This window comes from Eleginops maclovinus, chromosome 8, assembly GCF_036324505.1.
Source record: "Eleginops maclovinus isolate JMC-PN-2008 ecotype Puerto Natales chromosome 8, JC_Emac_rtc_rv5, whole genome shotgun sequence".
In the NCBI taxonomy this organism is placed as follows: Eukaryota; Metazoa; Chordata; class Actinopteri; order Perciformes; family Eleginopidae; genus Eleginops; species Eleginops maclovinus.
In genome coordinates this window covers 10904640-10926827 of record NC_086356.1, presented here as the reverse complement: position 1 = coordinate 10926827, position 22188 = coordinate 10904640, and the positions used below count along the sequence as shown (strand labels likewise).

The window sequence follows — 22188 nt, the reverse complement described above, 5'->3', positions numbered from 1 at the left end:
TGGGCTCCTTCTTTGTTAGCAGCTGGTGGACAGAGCAGTCAGCCTGCTGCAGCATCACGTCCACTTTACAGTCATAGTGTAATGACAACATACTGCAACATATCGGCCATATTTTTATCATGAATGAGGGGCAGAATTAATTAACACTCTTATGTAAAATGTACTGTTTGTAATGTATTTGAATAATGATGATTAACCTTTGGGCTGTGTTATTATGATAATTGAATGGGGGCATTGTTTAATGGGACTGGTGTTTTTTTGTGTATGTATATTTATTAATGTTGTATAAAAGATTCATTTGTATCAAGTGTGAATCAACAAATCTATCCATCTATTTATTATTTTTACTTTCTATGTCTTGTCTGTCTGTATTGAGGAAAAGCAGCATCATCACCAACAAAGTGAACTGCAGATAACCCCATGACGTGGCAGACACAGTATGGAAAGCCTACATAAAATAGTGGGAGCCCGCATGTATCTGGTGGTGGTCTGAGCCGCTGATAAGGCTTTGCAGGCTATCTGACTTCAGTCTAGATGAAGGATGAGCTTCTCAGACATAGACGTTGTCCACCCTGCTGATGCTCCCTCGTCTCATCGTAAACTCTTGTGCACCCTCTGGTGCTTGCTAGTCTCCCAAACTTCTTTGTGTAGCCTGCTTTGCAGATTGTCTTCCTTGTCTGTGTGGTTGCTCATTATTCAGAGACAGACGGATCTCAGGTCATCTGCAGCTGCAGCAAAGGAGAAGCAGGAAAGATGGCGATCATCCATTAGACCGACCGGGCGCACGCATGAAATACGAGGACAACTTTTGGGAGGATCGCTTGAGGAGAAGATTGTACCAGTGAGTTTTTTCCTCTTGCACTATATTTCCAGTTTCGCCAAGATTTCGGCTGGGCTTTCAAGGTCTGCGAGAACGTCGGTATGGTAGATCATGGGATATAATTTGGAAAGCGCCTCGTGAATGACCTGGAAAGAGCTGATCGCCCTCCTCAACCACCTTTTCTCCTTTTAGTCCAGCCGACTTGTGAGAGGAAGCCGGGGCGAGATTTTAGTCGGGTGGGCGCTCCGGCTGGCACCCATGCAGCCAAAGTCAAGTGGGTCTTCTCGCTTCCCAGTTTATATCCTAACCAACCTACCGCTTCCTCGCTATGTCGCCTTTCGGTGTGTTGTCAAAGTGACACAAGGAAATGGACGCGGCGTTGTAAAGAGTGTCGCCTGCGTGTTTCAGCAGCACCGGAGTGTTTTGTTATTCTGACATGTCTGGTCAGGGGAATTATTGGCCCCGGCTGTGCGTCCCCTCTCCGGCCGTGCGTGTTGTTGCGCGTTAGCTTCATGGAGAAGCCATTGCACCGGATTGCTCTCCTCTCCCAACCAGCCTCCATTAGCGACACAGAGGAGCTGGCATAGCCGCTGGTCCAGTCTCGCACACACACACACACACACTCTATGAAAGCCATGTCCACTGTGAGGAAGCTATATGTGCTCTCCCCCCTCCCTTGCTCCTCTCAATTTAAAAAAAGAAACCTTATCTGGTGGCGATTTTGAGTCGGTTCTCCACAGGGTTGGAGCTAGATATCTCTTGAAGGTGGTGAAATGGTGGCTTTTTATATTTTTATTCTAAGGTTTTGTCTTTGCTCCTAGTGCTACACTGTAACCCGCTTGTCCCCTGCACTGTTTGGATGCCTCTTTGCTGTCAGGTATGTCATACTAGTAGGGCTTCACCATAAAATGGAGGAAAGCAGATGAGTCTCCAAGGAGAGCCCTGGAGTCAGACAAGCAGGATCCCTCACGCCAGAACAAAGGTTGTGTTCATAAATGATCGGCCACAACCTCTTCTTCTCCTTCTCTTCCTTCTTCCTCTTCTTCTGCTTCTTTTTCTGCTTTTTCTGCTCGGAAGTTGAGTGTGCTACAGGAAGCAGAAGAACTCTGAAAAGTGAGGCTCTAGTGGGGCTTTCAAGGTTAACTATGGACTTGCTGTTTTCAATGTTTTGCTAGATTTAAAACTATGTGGCTTGTCAATATGTGGGTTGTTTGGTTTTGGTGAGTTTTGCAAATTATATTTCTGGGCAGTATATGTTTGTGATTGTGATGGCTGAGGGGACACGTGTATGAGATAGGAATTTTAATGCTGAATAATGCAGTGTTTTGGCCATGCAGGTAGTTAATGTTCAACAAAGTGATGTCACACACACACACACACACACACACACACACACACACACACACACACACACACACACACACTTTCTTCTGTGTGAGAGAGTTAAGTAATGGATGCAGATTCTGAAAGGAAGTTCTCCAGATGATTCTTGTTTTTTGTTTTAAATGTGTTTTTGCTGAATAAATGTTCAGCTGCTTTTTTCTACAAACTGTTATGGCTTAAGTGTTGATGATTGCGAAGTGTTGATATTTTTTAGACCTCTTATTTACACTTTTGGACCCTGTGGTTTTTTGGGTGAGGTTGTATTTCTCTGTTTGTTTCCTTTGTTTTGTGGTAAAAAATAATTTAAAAGTTATTTGGACGAATGGTCACCTGTTTACAAGCCCTATACTGTAATGTTTTCCATATCCTCTGTAGATTATTAGGTGAGTTCACACGTTCTAACCTAAAGTTGTGTGTTGACCAGCCTGTCAGCAGAGCGGAGATGTGTTTGCAAGCTGAAGTGTGTTCCTGTGGTTGTTACTGTGTGTGTGGCTGTTCAACGCTCTGCAGTTACCCTGGCCACTGTGTGAAATCTTGCTGACAAGGAGACTGTGGGCTTGACACACTGTGCTGCGACAATGCTCAGGCTGAGAAGAGCAATCAAAATGGTGGCGATGCTCCTTCTCCCTGGCGTGGCAGGGCAAACAGGTTCTCAAGGAGGAGCCGATAGAGGACAGCCGAGCAGGAATCTGCTGCGGTCGACACATTCGTGTCACAGACGGGTGCAATGGATATAGTCTGGGTGGATGGTGGATGTTCTGCAAATGAGCCCAGGGATTTAACTCTGGGTGTGATTGTGATGTTTCTTTTCACACAGATTGTCTCTGGGATACTGACACTGTCTGCTGTCTCTGTGCACTTCAAGTTTCATGAAGTAACTTTCACAAGCCTGTAATACATTCTTTGTCATGGTGAAGCATATTCTTGCTACACTATAGGAGCTAATCTGTGTGCTAGTTTAACTCACCAGCTGAGGTCATGGAGGTCAGGGCTGTTTGCTCTTTCTGTAGCAGAGATTGCCTTGGTAGCAGAAGGGTTGTAGTGAACCAAGGCTGGATCACTAACAGGGCAAAGTAGACAACTGCACCGGGGCCCCAGACTCTCGGAGGCTCCTGATGTCCCCAGGTTGTCTGTGTGGCAATTACTTTGTTGTAATTAGATTAATTACAAATGTGTCTGGCAATATACACCCCTAAATTAATTTTAAAAATGAAAAGCACAGGGCCCTAAGGTGACTCCTGCATTTTTACCCAATCTAGGGCCTGTGTCTAAATGCAAAGTTGGAGTAATTAGTCGATTATTTGATTCAGTATTTGCTGTTAACTTGTTAACTGATATAATTGTAAACAACTGCTTTCCTCAGCAATTTAATACACTACGAAATAGAATATCTTTAAATGTAAGACTTAATCAGATTAAACAAAACATGAAAATGTGGCCCTAGGCTCTGGAAAATTGAGACAAAGATGAATTGAGAAAAGAATCATACATTAGATCCCTGCTTTATTGGATTTCAAAATCTTAAGTATTTTTGTTATTATTCTGCTAACATGAAAACTTTTGACACATTTCTGTTGAATGAATTTTAGCTAACATGGGGCTTAGTTTTCCAGAGGAGAAATACTGGATGGTTTCTTAAACTTTAGGCATAATCCAATGTTTACTCGTGCTTCATATTTCCAAAGTTTATGTTTCTTTAAGCATACATTCTATTCATAATATATGGGATTTATTTAAAAGGATATGATTGTATTATGCAACGCTACAAGATATGCTCATATTTTTATATTGACCTCTGTAGCTGAAATTGTATCTTCATGGTGGAGATTTGGAACTGACTCAATATTATTGCCACAATGTGTTTGCAAAAATGGCTCTTCAACTTAAACTGGTTGAATTGTACCCCTGTAAAAGAGATTTCATCGACATTTCCCCTGCAGTTCAGCTTTAAGGTGATAGGACAGAACTGAACTACGGTAGATACTTTAGGAAAAAAATTACATAACTGGATTTTTGCAAGGTATTTCAGGATTACCCTTTAAAAAGCTCGACATAGAGGACAGAGGATTAAACAAGAGAGACTTCTGTGATGGTTTGAACGCTGGAAGGAAGTGGTTGTGAAGCTTATCACTCAACCTTATACTTTTTCTGTGTCTCTTGCGCGCACACACTCCCCTCCTACTCCCCCATTCACCCACTCACATTGGGTGATGCACTCCTCCATTCTTCTTCACCTGGGGCAGTGAAGAAGGCCGGGGAGACGCACAAAAGCAAATTGAAATGCTCCAGTGAGTGCTTTCTTGACATGATGCATGGCTCATGAGATGCAGCCAGGCCCTGCTGCTACACTTGTAAGTGTGCTGAAACACACAGGCCCCGGATCCAAAACACTGTAGTCATTACAGCCCAGAAAAACCTCAATATGTTCTCTTGCATTACGTTTACCTTTCTTAGTTTGATTCAGATTGTTATATTAGTTTTTTAAAGTAAAAAACAGCCTGAATGTTTAAATAAGTCAATGATGTGTAACTGCGTAAAGGCCTATTTGGAATAGCAACACCACGTTTGGGTTTCATTGGAACAAGGAAGTGGCTTGCTTAGAGGTTTCATTCCAGTTTCTGTTGTCAGTTGCCACGTTACACTTCTGCGGAACAGGTTCCTCCTCTCTGCTTTCCACCAGGACATCAACAGTTCACGCTACCTTTCCCCTCCTGGAAAAACATGCTTGTAGCTCAGTATAGCTCATAGTTGTGTCTACTAGTCTTCAGCTATTATGTGTCCAGGCAGATGGAACAGTTTGTACGCTGAGATAAATTAAGCCATCGACCAACATACTTAGGTTTCCTGGCAAAAATTCAGGATTTATGTCCTTCTCTTATAAGAGACAGTGAACCAACTCTGTCAGATTCAAGCTGCCTGGGATGGGGAAAAAAATCCTGAATTCTTTGGAGACGCCCGTTCCTTGGGCAGTGTGGTGCCACCAGACAAGGCCTTCATTGAGCAGGAACAGGAGTGGTCTTGTAGAAGGGATCCACACTGGCTCGGCCTACGAAGCAACAGAGCTGTCCAAGGACGATTAAATATTTAAGAACTCGGAAAGGAGGTCTCAGTGGTAAGTTAATATTGATGGGTCTCTCATCTTTCCGTTCTCAAACTTGTTAAGCTGCTGGTTTGCTTAACCTGGAGAGGAACCTCACTTCTTCTTTCTATATAAAGCTTTAAGAAACAAGTGTGTTTGCGTCATTGTTGTTGTGCAAACATGACTCAGTTTACCTTCAGTTTGACTTTGTTTCTCCTATTTTATATTGCTTCCTGTGTCCTCTTTTGGTCACTCCGAAATACTCCATCCTGACTAGCTTGTAACCTCACCCACTCCCTGTAACTGTAGTAACTGCCATGTCAGGAAGTCAGCATTGCAGTGTTTTCTGGCAGTTATCCACTGAGCACTACTTACAAGAAACCCTTCAGTGCACCTCAGCTTTTTGTTGTTATCTTTTTTTGGGTGAATTGGTGGATTTGGATACTGCTGAAGGCATTTTAATAGAAACAAAGGATGAAATCAATGTTTTAGACTTTTGATTGACATGAGGTTTGAAGGTGGAACATGGTTTTGCTCATGGTCATTTCATCATCACAACATACAAGCAATATATGTGACTGGATTTGATATATGTGACTGGTTTTGAGTTTGGTTTGTAAGCTGACTAGTCTGTGTTTCAAGTTTTTTGTATATGTTGTGTAAGATGTTACAGATTTGATTTGAGACCGCAGCAGATTGATTTACTGTACGTCAGGAAATGGTGTCCTATGAGAGATGGCCTACCAGGCATTGTGGAATGTAAGGTTTCCTGGGGTGATTGTCTTTGTGGGAAAACACTTCCTGATTTCTCTCCAAGATCTGTCCTTGAACATCCTTCACTAGCGTGGCTCTTCAGCATTGTTATCAGCCTTATACTGTATGTCTGACTGTTAACACGTATGAGCTTTATGTGGAGTAGCGAATATATATTTCTTTACCTTAGCCTACTTGTGTACAGCACTTGGGAAAATTCATTTCTGAGAATTCTTCCCTTGGAGCTCGAGGGAAAATACCTCTTGAGAAAAACCAAATATATCTACCTATTCTTTTCAATATAAAATTGTAAAAATAATCATGCCTAAGGCTATTAATTAAATTGTGCACTTAATCATTTTTGGATGGAATATTTAATCATGTTGCTCTAAGTCTTCTCTTTTATGATTCTCAGTCTAGGAAAAAAGGATCTCATGGAAGCACTACAACATGTTTACTGTAGAACATGTTGGGTCACCTGTGTTTGATGTTATCTACAGAACTTACTGGAAGCTATGTAAGACAGGGCTTTTGAAAACTCTGTATTTAAAGGCACAATCCTCAGATCTCTCTGTCTTCTGCTTGTGAAGAACAGCAGAGCCGCACTCTAGGTGGCCATCTTTTGCAGCATACAAAAAAACCCACACATCTCACTTCTGCTTTTGCTGACTGCCATGACATTCAGCAGAGGAAGCTGCTCGCTCAGGTCTGTGCTCTTAAAGCTGAACACTTCCATCTGTGTAACGAGATAGCAGAGCTAGCAGAGGCAGCTCCACTCAGCTGAGCAGGACAGTCGAAGACCTTGAGGAGCACAAAATGGTGGACAGCCATGCCACTGATACTCCAGTGTGATTGGCAGTGTCTCCTTGGCCACAGTGGGGCTGGCTGCGTGAAATGGAGTCCTCTGTGTGAAGCGTTGGCCCAGCCTCAGCTCTGATGCAGAAGATAATTCTGTCAGCCCCGAGAGAGAAAGGGAGAGAGACGGGAGAGCGAGCCAAGGGAGGTGACTGTACTAAAAGAAGGTTGAGCTTCCAGGGGAACTCAAAGCGTGCATGTCTGCTTGATTCCAGCTCTTGTCCCCAGTCCACTACTTGATTTCCTAGGTTCTGACTTCTTCTATTAACTGCATTTAAAAAAAATTCAGTCAAAAGAAGATCAGCTTAGATGGAAAGATTCATTTTGGGGGTTTGTTAACGGGGATGAAGAAGGCGACTCTGTAAGGGTAATCATTATCTAACCCTCACACCCAGCAGGCTTAAGATGAGGGATATAGCAGCCCTCTGTTGTTGTTGCTTTGTGAGCATTTCAGGCTTGAAGGTCACATAAATATATCTGAAGGCTCATGGTTAAAGGTAAACGCAGGAGATGTAAAAAGACTGTAAGCGTGTCATTTTACGGTGAGTTTTCACCATGACAACCTAAAGACCGAATCACACGCAGGAGATAGCCATTATTGCAAGACTACTCCTAATCTGCCTGGTCATTATCTTCTCTGCAAAAGAGGGCAAATGTTACTACCGAGTGCTCTGTGTAGCAGCGGACCTCTTTTCACGAGGAACAATCTGCTAAACACAAAGGCTACCCTTGGAGCAAGGTTACTTGTACCAAGATGGCCAGTTTCTGTCCTTTCTCTTTCTTTATGGGTGCAGCTTTAGAGGGAAACAAACTTGCAAGTTTGATTTGAGAAAGGAAGCGTCTTGGTTTACAGAGACAGAATATAAAGAAGAGAGAGAGTGCCGCGATATTAAGTATTAAAGGCTGTCTGACTTTGTGGGTGATGTCAGGTAGCCATCTGTCAGACAGGGACAGGCTGACACATGCACCGCCTGACCTTGCAGTATGGACCCAGACATAAAATAGAAAAGTATCAACTCTGCATGGGATTAGCATAGTGTTGCAACTGGGAGCCATACTAATGGTATTCCTTACTTTCTCTTTTTGCTTCTCTGTCTCTCTTTTTGATGTGTGGTCTTGCTTGAAGGTCTCAGTAAAAGAGTACTTTGAGGTCCTAAGATCAGAATCCTCCGCTTGACGCATTAACTTTGATGTTGTGTCATGATTGAAGCATGATCTAGATAAGGAAACTTTTTTTCTTTATTTTCTTTTTTTAAGGGCAGTAATATGCCTTATTTTGTTACATTAAAACTGCAACATGGTCATTTTATTAGCATAGTTAGCGTATATGAGCTTTTCCTTTACACTGAAACCTTAAGGGTCGCCAGGGTCTGCAGTGGCGATGTGTTTCTCTTTAACGTCCTCTGAATGTGACATCAGTGAAGGTCAGGCTGCAGACAGATCAGCAAAGCTCACTCTATGCTGTGTGTCAAAGGCTCTGCACCTGTATTTACCTGTCCTTCACGACAATCAGGGACAACTGAGCTGTTATTTTTTTTAATGACCAACAAAAAAAAAAATAAATGTCCCCCTCATTCATTCAGTTAAACTAACCAGTAAAAGAATGTTAAACACACAAGTCCACTGTTTGTAGTCCCAGTGTGTAAATATGCACATACCTCACTACTCTCAGGTGTCTTTGTGTTAAGATAGCTGCTTTGAAAGCAAGAGGTGAAAGCTAGTTATGCTTGTGGAGTGAAATTATTCCAAACATATGTAATAAAACTAAATTTTTCAGTAAACAAAACGCAACTTTCTTTGTTGAGTAGTTACTTTGAAAGACTCAGACATAAAGTTTGATTTGAATACCCTATTCTTTGTTGGAACATAGGAAAGACAAACTTGAAGAAAAGTCTAAGAGGAATTATGGCACTATCAGGACCTTATCTAGACCAGGTCATCCAGCAATGATGGATGGTCATGTAAAGAGGAAGCTCCAAAGGAAAAACTACCAAGAGGCCCAAAACAAGCTTAAAATAACTGAAGGACAGTATAGCAGCGTCTACCCTCAACATGCACTGACTAAGAGTTTCATGTGTTACTAAAACTTCTGAGCTGAGTGCTAGGACTGCTTCTTACCCAACACCAAATGTTAATTTTGCAAGATTGTGGTTTATACCCATGACAGGAAATCGAACTTGTGATCTGGCGAAACCAACTTAGACGGTCTTGATCTTAATCCCTAAAAATAGCGCAATGGGTAATCCAGAGCAGGTCAAACGATGCCTTGTTTAACCCATGGTGATGGCCAATGTTCAAGATTCAAGATTCAAGATTCAAGATTCAAGAAGCTTTATTTATCCTGAGGGAAATTGAAAGATGCTGTTTTGTTTTGGCAAGTAGGGGAAAATAATAGTTTAAAAGAAGATATTTTATTGTTGCTGAAAAGAAATATACTTAATCAACAGAAACATGTGTTTGTTTCCCCTGTATAATTGAAATTTGATTTTTTTTTTAAAACAACCATTAAAACAAATGTTTATGTTCACTTGGAAAAAAGACAATAGGATAATATAAAATAATAAGATAGTACCTCAAATGCTTGGCAGTAACCAGCGCATTCAAAGTAAAGAGTAGATCTCTTGCTAACATTAGCTCACACTAGCCACCGTAAGCTACTGGTCATATCAAACCATAGGCTGTAGCAATGAGTAAGTGTGTTGAACTGAGCAATATGTTCAATTCAAGAGCTTTAATGTGGAGTATTTAGCTTTACATCCAACATTCCAGATGGATTTAAGATGGAGAGCTAGAAGAATATTTGTGGTCAAGGCCTTGTTATCTGGTTAATGGTTGACCTAGTTTTTTTTAGATGCCATATGCTTCCCAAAACAGATTTGTGGACAGATTAACACCAGTGTTTTTCGTCAGGTGGCTGACACAATTTTATGGCAATGTGGATTTTTTGGTGTGACTCATGTTTGAGACCTTTAGCGCGTTCACGCTTAGTTGATTTATTATTAAGATGAATTGTCTTAGTATTAAGAATCCGGATATCTACCTGGTTAAGCTTAATGTTTCAATCTGCTGTTTTTCTTCAGCTCATTGACCTGCTAATACAAAGTATTACTAGTTATTATTGGTATTCATGCCAACACTATACAGGGACCTTTGGGATGGCATTGCTGTTGTATCTTTTGCTCTATTCTGCTTTTTCTCTGTTGTATTTCATGCCATTCCCCTCTCTTTCATTCCATTCCAGCAGATGTTTGATGAATGTTATGACAAAACGTTTATACCGAACATTATTGATTCCTCACATCTCCTCTCAAAAGGCCTGCCGCATTGATCGGCCAGGTGGGATCGATGTCTCATCTCTGTGTATTCAGACTTTCTGAAATGAGCAGCACCATGTGATCACATCATTTAAGGAAGCTGTCTGCTCTGATCACAGGCAGAGAGGAGTGAGGTCATTGTCCAGCTCTCTGTTGTTCTTATCACTGAGAGGCTGCAGTAATGAAACAGATATGCTCATCAGGAGTACAGAAACCACATATCTGTCTCTCACATTCAGGTGGAAGGATCGTGGTGTTATCAATTCATTCCAATGACCAAATCTATTGGATTAGAGAGGATGATCATTACATGCTTTTATTTACATCCATGACTCATGGTTTTGTAGGCAAATGTGGCAGCTTACACTGGTAGTTAAACTTATATGGAGTTCCAGTGATATCGTTTGGGTTAAAGGCTATAGGGTGTTTATTTTCCAGATTTGCTGAACTGAATTTTTTCTTTACTTACATCACTCTCTACAATCACACTTGTGTTGTGCTATTAGAAGTTGAGAGTCAATGTATACAACTGGATTATTTCACATTCAGCCACTTTACGCTCAGTTACCATTATTTTGGCTTGACCGCGGAACCGGAAAGTCACTGGTTCAAGTCCCGAAAAGACCAAGTGCTACCGAGGTGCCCCTGATCAAGCCACTGTCCCCTACAGTGCTCCCCAGGCACCGTAGATAATGGCAGCTTCAGCCCACTGCTCCTAACACTAGGATGGGTCAAATGCAGAATGTAAATTTCCCCTCTGTGGGACGAATGGGTATATTTGTCATGTTAACAATGCCTGTTGCCTCAAGATTAATTTGCTGTTATCTGTGTAAAGAGATTTGTTGCACCCCTCTTCTACCACGTTGGTAACTCATTGGCAGGTTTTCCATTTTTTCAATTTATTCCCCTTTCTTCATTGTTTGAGTTTTGGTTTCCAGTAGACTCCTCTTGTAGCAGGAATCTTAACACTTTCCAAAGACACGTTTTGGTTTAGTGACCAAAACAACAGCACTTCCCTACAATGTTTCCACTTTACATGCTTGCTATCACAATAATGGACTCGTGTGCACTGTTGTGGTTGTTTCTGTCAATATGTTATTCTTCTGTGCAGGGATTAGGCAGCAGCACAGTATTGGAATATGAAGGTCATTCAGGTTGGACCAGCTTTTCTCTTTTGAACCAGTGTTGTTATCTGCTACAGTGCTGACAGATAAAAGCCAACTGTGAGCCAACGAGAGTGAAAGCTGTGCACAGGCCAAAGAATCGCTGCTAACCAGACACTGTTATTCTGGATGGCTTGCATTTTAAGGGTACCACACCAACATTAATGTCAAGCAAAAATAACTTTCAGAGCATTTCAAGGCAAGTCAATTTACTAATTTCATGAAGCCAAAAATCATAAATCACAGTTTGTCATTCAGGGGGCTTTACAATCATCATACAACCCTCTGTGTTGTTTTCTCATTTGGTTTGAATACAGGAAAAAGTCTCAAAACATGAACCTTTAATGAATAAACGATGAAGTAATTCTTGGGAAATATTAATGGCTTTAATTTGAGAACTTCAGGAATAATCGAAGACAAGTTGATGCTGTAATTCAATTCTGTATGTGTACTAAAGGTGCATGTGTGTGTATTGGCTCTCTATTATGAATGTTGCGCAAGCTTGGCAGAGACAGTATGGGTACATGCACGTATGGTTGCATGTTAGCCGACGGGCCAAACATTATTTATACTTCCTGGTGACCCTTTGGCTGTGGTTTAAGTGTCTGTAGCAGCCCTGAGTCTGCTTACTGTATATAAAACAACAGGAATATGATAACCATTAGTCAGAAGTGTATCAGTTAATGCCGGTAAGAAAGTTAATCTCATATTGTAATTTTTGTATGTACTTTATTTGGCCAAAACATTTTTTATTGCTGTTATTTCAACTTTTCATATATAAAGATTAGCTTCTCTTCGGTCCTTTAAGAAAATACAGTATGTTGGAATTGCTGGATTTTGGTAATTTCACATAATTTTGGTGTCATTTACAGTGAAAGTTGATCAATTGTGAGAATAATGGTTTACTCGAGCTTGCATGAAAGGGCCGCACAAAAATAAACTACTGTTGTAGTTCAAATATGTTGTGTGTTTGGCTGGAAACATACAACAAACACAAATCTGAAGTCTGATAACAAGCTTGTCATTGATAAATCCGGTTATTATTATCTCAATTGCATTTTAAGAGTTGGTTTCTAAGGTCAGAAAGTATTATACAACATGTCAATCACAATATTCTGGAGCCATAGTTGATGTCTTCAAACAGTATCAAACCCAAAAATATTCAGTTTCATTTTCAGTTTATGAGGAATTTCTCCCAAACGAGAAGCTAAATTTGTTTCAATCTGAAAAAATGATTTGAATAAGTAACCGTTTGTTTATTATTTTACCAAATATCTATTGTCTACAAAATAATGTAATATTATGACATTTTAACTGTTATATTAACTCGTTTAATGAAAACAGCACAGTTTTGAGTGATGTCATGGAAAGGCTCTAAACCTAACACCTAATGATGCAGTGAAAAGAATATTTGACTCTGAAACGAAAGCCTTTCTTTACTTTTTCTGGTTTCAAAGTCTCTCAGTTATATTTTGGAAAGGGAATGATTAAAGGTTTGGTGCCAAAAAAAAAAAATATTATTTCTGCTGCTTGGCTTGGCCCATACTTGCATCAGCAGATATCGCAATGATGATTTGAGCCTTTAGATACGAAGTAACTGAAAGGCTGTCAAACTGTGATACTGAGACAGGTATTTTTTAGAAGTATGTGATGTAAATGCATTAAAAGCAATGCAAAGATTTGATAAACTCACTCCACTATTTACATTTACAGTGTTGTCAAAGAAGGAAGGAACTTTAATAAATGGTGTATGGTCCCAAATAAATTATAGCCAACTGTGATTCCGTTTGAATAGTAAACGTATTTGAAATTGATGTAAAATGTATTATTAATAATTTTTCTATAGTTCTATAGTATACAGTGGGGCCAAAAAGTATTTAGTCAGCCACCAATTGTGCAAGTTCTCCCATTTAAAAAGATGAGAGATGCCTGTAATTTTTATCATAGGTATACCTCAACTATGAGAGACAGAATGAGAAAAACAAATCCAGGAAATCACATTGTAGGATTTTTAAAGAATTTATTTTCAAATGATTGTGGAAAATAAGTATTTGGTCAATAACAAAAGTTCATCTCAATACTTTGTTATATACCCTTTGTTGGCAATGACAGAGGTCAAACGTTTTCTGTAAGTCTTCACAAGGTTTTCACACACTGTTGCTGGTATTTTGGCCCATTCCTCCATGCAGATCTCCTCTAAAGCAGTGATGTTTTGGGGCTGTCGCTGGGCAACACGGACATTCAACTCCCTCCAAAGATTTTCTATGGGGTTGAGATCTGGAGACTGGCTAGGCCACTCCAGGACCTTGAAATGCTTCTTACGAAGCCACTCCTTCGTTGCCCTGGCGGTGTGTTTGGGATCATTGTCATGCTGAAAGACCCAGCCACGCTTCATCTTCAGTGCCCTTGCTGATGGAAGGAGGTTTTCACTCAAAATCTCACGATACATGGCCCCATTCATTCTTTCCTTTACACGGATCAGTCGTCCTGGTCCCTTTGCAGAAAAACAGCCCCAAAGCATGATGTTTCCACCCCCATGCTTCACAGTAGGTATGGTGTTCTTTGGATGCAACTCTGCATTCTTTCTCCTCCAAACACGACGAGTTGAGTTTTTACCAAAAAGTTCTATTTTGGTTTCATCTGACCATATGACATTCTCCCAATCCTCTTCTGGATCATCCAAATGCCCTCTAGCAAATTTCCGACGGGCCTGGACATGTACTGGCTTAAGCAGGGGGACACGTCTGGAACTGCAGGATTTAAGTCCCTGGCGGCGTAGTGTGTTACTGATTGCATCGTGTACTGCCTCTGTTACTTTGGTCCCAGCTCTCTGCAGGTCATTCACTAGGTCCCCCCGTGTGGTTCTGGGATTTTTGCTCACCGTTCTTGTGATCATTTTGACCCCACGGTGTGAGATCTTGCGTGGAGCCCCAGATGGAGGGAGATTAGCAGTGGTCTTGTATGTCTTCCATTTTCTAATAATTGCTCCCACAGTTGATTTCTTCACACCAAGCTGCTTACCTATTGCAGATTCAGTTTTCCCAGCCTGGTGCAGGTCTACAATTTTGTCTCTGGTCTCCTTTGACAGCTCTTTGGTCTTAGCCATAGTGGAGTTTGGAGTATGACTGTTTGAGGTTGTGGACAGGTGTCTTATACTGATAACGAGTTCAAAAAGGTGCCATTAATACAGGTAACGAGTGGAGGACAGAGGAGCCTCTTAAAGAGGAAGTTACAGGTCTGTGAAAGCCAGAAATCTTGCTTGTTTGTAGGTGACCGAAATACTTATTTTACAGAGGAATTTACCAATTATTCATTAAAAATCCTACAATGTGATTTCCTAGATTGTTTCCCCCATTCTGTCTCTCATAGTTGAGGTATACCTATGATGAAAATTACAGGCCTCTCTCATCTTTTTAAATGGGAGAACTTGCACAATTGGTGGCTGACTAAATACTTTTTTGCCCCACTGTACATAATTTGACAGAAATGTATATTGTGTAAAGGAACACAGCGTATATTTAGTGAGAGTCACAAATTCAGGAAAAGCAGGTTGTGCCGTTATATGTTAATTAAACTCACAACAAAAAGTGTGATCAAAAGTGTGAGCATGGAGAGGCTTGCACACACCGTTCGGAAGATAACGTGTCATCCATTGAAAAAATTGTGCTTTGTCAATTTGATAATAAGGAATAGGCTCACTTTGCACTGGTGCTTTTTAACAACACCCATGTTAATGTGCTATTGGAGTTCCTCATTCAAACAAATTGCAATGAGGGCTGCAACTATCAATTATTTTGTATTATTAATATGTCTACAGATGGTTCTGTGGACCCATCAATTTATCTTTTTTTCTATAAAATGTCCATCCAAGTTTATCAAAGTTCAGGTGATTTCTTTAAATGTCTTGTATTGTCAGTTCAACGCCCAAAGATATTTAGTGTAATATGGCATTAAACAGAAAAATAGCTCCATATTCGAGAGGCATCCTCTGAAATGTTAATTAATAGTAAACCGAAAAAACAAAATCACTAATCAATTGAAAAATAAATAATCTGCTTGCTGCTGTCCTACTTTAGTGTACTTGACTTGTCTGTAGCTCCTCTGAAGTAAAAGCCTTTCAATGCTGCTAGTATTTTACCTCTGTAATTTCAAGCTATTCAGTTCCATCATTTTTTATACAATTCCACTCCCTAATGCTCTAAGCTCTTTAAGAGTTTCTGTTATTGTGAAACTTATGCATTATGCATTTAACTGTTAATTGTCATATTCTCTCTTTTTGACCAGATGTATTATACCCTTGAATGGATTCTTGTATTGGCGCATCCTGCCACAAGGTGTCACATTTCATGGCAGAAAGTGCTTGAATGTGGAATAATGTGCTCAAATGGCAGATGCACATTGTAACTGTGGGGAAAACTGAGGAAAGGGAAAGGCACTGATTTCGGCATTGATGAGATTGTCATAGAAACATATTTACAAAAATAGGCAGTGTGTGCATGTTGACATTTTATGTAAATATATATAAATATATGCTTAGATAATCAAATAAAAGAGTTCTAGAATCTGAGTTCATGCATATATCTACTTCTGTCCTGAACAAATACTGAAAAATGCAACAGATTTAAACCTGCATTCCTTATGAAGTCCAGCAGGTGGCCTCTCTTCTGGTGGCAGAATAATACTTCTTTATCTTGTCTTTTTACTCTTAGATTTAATACAAAAAACAGATATACTCAAGCCTTTTTCAATAAAGCATGATGTTGATTTAGTAAATTATGGTCCCATTTAGAGTAAAATAGTTGATAGAGCAGCATATTTTTCAAGGCGTGGCTTTCTTGTGACGGGTTGCTATCATGAAGATGTGCAAGCTAACCATTTAAAATATCTTGTTAAGCCTTCAGTTGTATTTGGCTTCACCCTCTGTTGTCCATTCTGGTTTTAAAAAATCAATATGGCGTTGGCTAAAATGCCAAACTGGAGACTTGAAACCCGTAGTCCAAAGACCAATGGGTGATTTCACTGGGACTGTGTCCACTTCTAATATACACTCTATTGTTTTTCTTTTAAGATTTACCTTGACATTGATTATTTATGAGACATTTTGGTACTTTAAACTTTGATTTGTAGGCAGGTGGACAGCCGAACAAATATATCATCGGTTACAATATCCTTGCAAACATCCTGCAATGTCTAGACTTGTGTATGAGAGGTGGTGTTTCAACTCGTAGTTTGTCATATATTGTATCGCATTACTGTGTGCAGAGTGTTATTTATAAAGGAACTATTAACCACACTATCGGTTCCAATGTGTTGAGTTCTCCCTGACTGGTGATGTCAGAGGATGGGAGTAGCCATCTTGATCATCAGCTCTCTATGTCCTGTTAGTGCAAGAGGCCAAATTCTCTCTGTTACTGCCAGGTAACGTTTTCTGTTTTTCACTTTGCAATCTTCCTCTACCGTCTTCTCTGAATAAGGTGAAGACATGTTGTTGAAAGACATCAGAAGAAGCTTTATACTTTTACCTTTCCCCTTCCTTCTCTCAGTTTTTTTAATAACTTTCTTGAAAGTAAAAATATATTGATTTTTCTCTGATGTTGTCATCTCTTCAAAAAAAAATCAATGTCCATGGCTCTGGCTATCTTCTGTTATTGCCACTGTCTTTTTCGTTTAAAAAGCAGGCTGTCATTTTTAATCAATGGGTCATTAATTATTGAGGGTGTACAGGTTGACAAGAGGCACATCCCGTCTTGCTGCCAGATGAATTATCTGGAGCGAGGATGCTCAACATATAATGATAATAACAATTTATGGCATATTTTCTCTCTCTGCCGGCAAGAGATGTTAGCGCTTACCAACAGTTAAGGACGAAACCTCTGTACTCCTAATCAGCTTAATGCTGGCTTATTCAAAGGCCCTCTTTCAGACAGAGCAGCTGCTGTCAGCCAGTTTGAGTAGAGGGTGTGACTGCTGGCAGAGCTCACTGATGCAGAGGGACCGGTTGGTGATTAACAAATGTCGGTAGACTTTGGAATCTGGGGAGCCCAGTCTGATGGCTTTGTCCTTAGTCGATTTCCTCTGAAGGTATTCCAGGTGGCTCTGTCAGGCTCTCTCACTGCCTTCCTTTTCCTCCCACCCTTCCCCTTCAGGCTTGCTCTCCCCTTCTGCCTCTCACTGCCCCCTTCTCCTCAGGGTTTCCGAGCAGCTCTGAGATAAAGAAGTTCAGACATGCCTCACATTTTTAGACCCCCTCGTGGAACGTAGCTGGCAGTTTCTCTCCACAAAGTGTCGGTGCTTGCTTTGACCTAATCTGTCTTTCTTTGGAGCGGGGATTGCAGCATTTCACTGGAAATCCCTTCATGTGAGAGATAATGTCCCTGAGAAATGAAATGACCGGGCAAAGTCAGGCTGGCGAGAGTGTGAGATGTTTTCTGCTGAGCTGTGTGGGCAGAGGGCTTGGGTACAGCACCGTGCATCTGGCAGATAGATTTCTGTCAGCAGCTCTCCAGTGTCAGGCGGCCTGCCTTTGAGGAAGAGGATCAGATCTGTGGGTCCATGTTGTGTGCTGGCTGAACACCTAAGCGCACATAGTCAGCTCCTAAAATGGCTGCCCTTGAAGCTCAGCTCAGAGGAGGATCTGAGCAGCTCAGTCGCTGCCTGTTAGAGCCCCAGCTGACTAGATGAAAGCAGTTACACAATCTCACCCATTAACTTGGTGTGGCACAGGGACTGCCTGGCTGAAAAGACACAGCTAAGGCAGATGGTGGTTGTGTAGGAGGCTTTTTTTTTTTCTCCCCGGGCATTCCTCTCCCCTTCTCCCCAAAAGGATTCTCTTGATATCCATGTCAAGGAACCTGGCATTAGGAGGCAACTTTGTTCAAAACAGCAGTGAACTGCCAAGAGAGCAGGGTGGGGCCCCGTGGTGAGGCTGTAACCTGACCCCGAACAACAATGGATCCCCTGGTTGCTCAGGGACATACTGGCAGCTCGGCCGGCTCACATGGAGCTCTCCACTCACTGGCCAGTTGGTTGTGGGAAGCAGGGCGGGATTCCCAACTGTCTCTGGCTTGATCTCACTTGAAATTTCATTGTTTCGAGTGTCCAGCTCAGTGAATTGAATTTGATCCCGGTATTAAAGCTACACTTCACTATATCTCCGTTCAAATCAAAGCTTATTTTGTTAGACAATTAAAAGAAATAGTATTTCGTAACCTGTTTCATCAGGTTTCTTGTAACTTTTTAGCTTAAATATGTGTTTTTCAGAAAATGGCTTTGCAAAACGGTAAAAAATATTCTTTTTATTGGTTCCATGCATTCTTCGTCCATGAAATCTTTAAAAAAATATTTTTTGTTGTCAACTGAAAAATCTAGTGCCAAAGGAAAAGAAGAGGCTCATATGGCGTGGTATATTTAAGAACCTTCTAAATAGTTGCATACATTGTTGACCTGCCTATTGAATTAAAATGATATAATTTCTTATACAAATATTTACATAATAAAAAAAATGTGGCCTTGATTCGCAATGTCCTAATGAAAAAGGCATAGCATTGATATATTTATGCCAGTCTGCAACTATCTACCTTACCCTAACCCTTTCAAAGCATCCTAAGAAGAATATAAGAATATCAGTAGAGGTGATGCTGGTAACATTGAATTTATTGATCACAGACACAAATCCTGGTGTGTCTGTGATGTCGGGGTCATGCTCGCACACTGGTCTATTAATCCTCTTTGAATACATGCAAAATATTTCTGTCTTTGCCTAATGGAATACACAAATGAATACTTGTTATAAGGAAATAGTGCTTAGAAAGAGGGCTCTCAGCTTTAAACAACATGTGTGTTTTGTTTGGATGGTGCACTCGGTGTGAAAGATGTCTTTCTATATAGTACATTTTCTGCATATTGTTGCCATGCTCATACCATGACATATCCTCCAGGTTCAGAATCAGAATTCTCTTTTGAGTCCTACAGCGGGGAAATAGAGTTAAAGTTAGTTGTCTTTGTGAATGGGCCTTGTATAAGAGCAGCTTGACTATGAATGGGAGCCTTATTATGAATGTGAGCTTGGTAGAATAACAGTTATTTTGTTGACTCAGAGAGGTGTCAATTCACAGCTATTCAGCATCCATCTTTTTACTTTATTTAAACTGATTAAAGATTGATGCAGGCACTGACGTATTGGTCACTTTTTAAATCTGACACATACAACAAGCATTCTGTATATGGCATTCGAACAGGGGCGGTTTGTGTATTAGGGCGATTTGGGCGACGCACTACCAACTAGAGATGCGCGGGTAGGCTATTATTTCATCCGCAACCGCATCACAAAGCTCATCATCCGTCCGCCATCCACCCGAACCAACGTGTTTTGACCAATTTCAAAACCGCACCCGCCCGCCATCCACCGGTTGTTTCTAGATCTATGCATTTATTTTTTGCAAAAAGAAAGAAAACCCGAAAATAATAACAAGTCATTCACATTATAGCCGAATTAACTACGCACTAATTAACTGTCATGTCAGGGTAACATCCAGGACGAGCCTGTTCTGAAGACGTTAATTTTGACTGCATGGGAAGAGAGCGCGTCTTTTTTCAGGCAGACAGTGCAATTAATTTTATACCAGCAGGCTTAACAATCATACAAGACACAAACTATGGAGCCTCGATATTAAAGAAACGCCTACTCTATTCATTCCGCAATTTGCTTAAAATCCAACGCACAACAGTGCAACGTAGATGTTCACATTTGTAATTGTCCATAACAACCCCAAAACGTGCCTGCTTGTCTTGCGTGCACTGGTGTCACCCTGATTCACCACTTCATAAAAGTTATTCCAGGCAGCACTTTTCCGACCTTCTTTTTCCCTTGGTTTTTAGTTCTCCCTTTTTGAGTTTGTCATGTACCACCTTTGCCGGCGTTGCCATCTCTGATAATAAACAAAGCAGCATGCATAGACGCGACTAGGCCAAATTACTGCCTGATGAAAATTTGACTATTTCAAAGTGTGCTGGTTTTTTTTCGGATGTAGGTAACAATATTTAACAATGTATATTTTTTTTCATTTGATTGGTTCAAATGTCATCCGCCCGATCCGCGGTTTAGCCGTCAACTGCGCATCTCTACTACCAACGGGAAAAAGAGGGAAGTTGTTTCTCACACAGCAGCAGTCGTAATCAGTGTTCTAGACGTTAGATCTGTGAAAAACGTCATTGTCAAATCTGACTAAAGTCGTGCTTCACATGGTCCCGCCCCTTTAGGGACCATGTGAAGCACGACTTTAGTCCCTCAAAATGTAATGGGATCATTTCGATGCAAGGATAGTTTTATTTCTAACATTATTCTATCAACACAGACATTTACTTCGATAGTCTAGACTGTTTTTATTGGCAGGCTAGCAGAAACCGTTGACTTGCGCTAGCCTAGCACCATCAAACTCTGCAACTAGAAGGACTGGATGAAATGTGTTGAAAACGGTCTCCACTGATAAATAGCACACTGGATAACTTGGAAATCAGGTCCTATGTCCAAAATTCTGAACTGCCCCTTTAACTCATGTGTTAAATGGGTAAAATATGTCCAATACAATAGCATTGTTTTTTTTTGCAGCTTTTATCCAAACATATGCATCCAGAAATGTTGTGTTTTAAAATGTGATAGTTATGTTAAGGTGGAAAAGTGCACCCTTAAGTGCTCATCTAAGAACCAGTGTGAGTTACATGTCCAATTTGTGATTTTATATGTTTTCAAGATAAAATGGCCAGCGATGATGAAAGAGCTGTGAAATGATGGGCACATCATCGACTACATTTCTCAGGCCAGGTCCAAACCACAGAGAAGCTCAAAGACATAAAGCCTTCATCTCTCTGTTGATTCATTCAATCTTATTTCAGAGCAGTTGATACAATCTGATGGAATAGTCTGCTCTAAATACTGAGCTGTGGGGCTGCTCTCCAGCTGTTGCTTATCCCAAGGTAATAAAATGGGACAAATCAGCCCATAATCCCTCTTCAGTCCCTCCATTGTTATTAGATTGATGCCATGCTCAAAAATGGGACCTTCTTAGTATTCTGAGTAACATCAGCATCTGCTGAATTGTCCTCTCTGTCATGTTTATGAGGATCTCTATCAGAGTTTCTTGACAGCCTTGTTTTAGGGAAAATATTATTTTGTTATAAGGATTTGTGAGTATCTCAGTGTGGCTTTGTTTCATAATGAGACAATGGATATTTGTTGCAGTTTTAAATAAACAAACACGCCTTTGTTATTACATTTTTGAGAATATTACTTTTTGCAGTACAACATTTCAGTGACATTCTTCACTTGAAGGATCGTAATGGTTTTGTTTTATTAGAACTGAAGATTGTTCCATCTTAACAGTTCCTATGTATTATTCAACATCAAATCAATCATAAAGAAATACATATTTTTATGTCTGAATAATTAAAATTACAATCACAGTCACATGTTTACTTCAGGGGCCATATTTCCAACAAGAAAAAGGCTCCGAGATGGCAGATGAGATGCTGCTTCAGAAGGATGGCTTTTGAAAACATAATCACAATGCATTTGAAGCATTATATATTTTTCTGGCCATGGTCTTAATGGTTCTGTGAAATGTCTTTCATCCATCCTTCACCTGATTATTTTTTATTCACAGCAGGAATTCCATCAGTAATCATGCTGGATTATCACCAAATCAACCATCATGTTTATGGAAGGGCATGTTCATCAAACTGAATATTAGTATATCACAGAATGATATTTCTCCTGCTTTGTAATTGCTCTACAGCCTACATACTGGTCCCATATCTGTAGAAAAT

The 22188-nt window shown here is 40.4% G+C and overlaps 1 protein-coding gene across 3 annotated transcripts in view; it reads left to right on the top strand.

The window, feature by feature from the left end:
* The first annotated feature begins 694 nt into the window (after positions 1-694).
* Positions 695-22188, top strand: part of znf462 (zinc finger protein 462) — a 45594-nt gene continuing 24100 nt past the window's right edge. For 2 of the 3 annotated variants that reach the window (XM_063889579.1, XM_063889577.1), the window contains exon 1: positions 695-841. The gene's annotated coding sequence lies outside the window, so the exon portion shown is untranslated. Of the gene's footprint in view, positions 842-5202; positions 5316-22188 lie in introns of those variants that run through there. The other variant, XM_063889578.1, reaches the window with a different exon arrangement.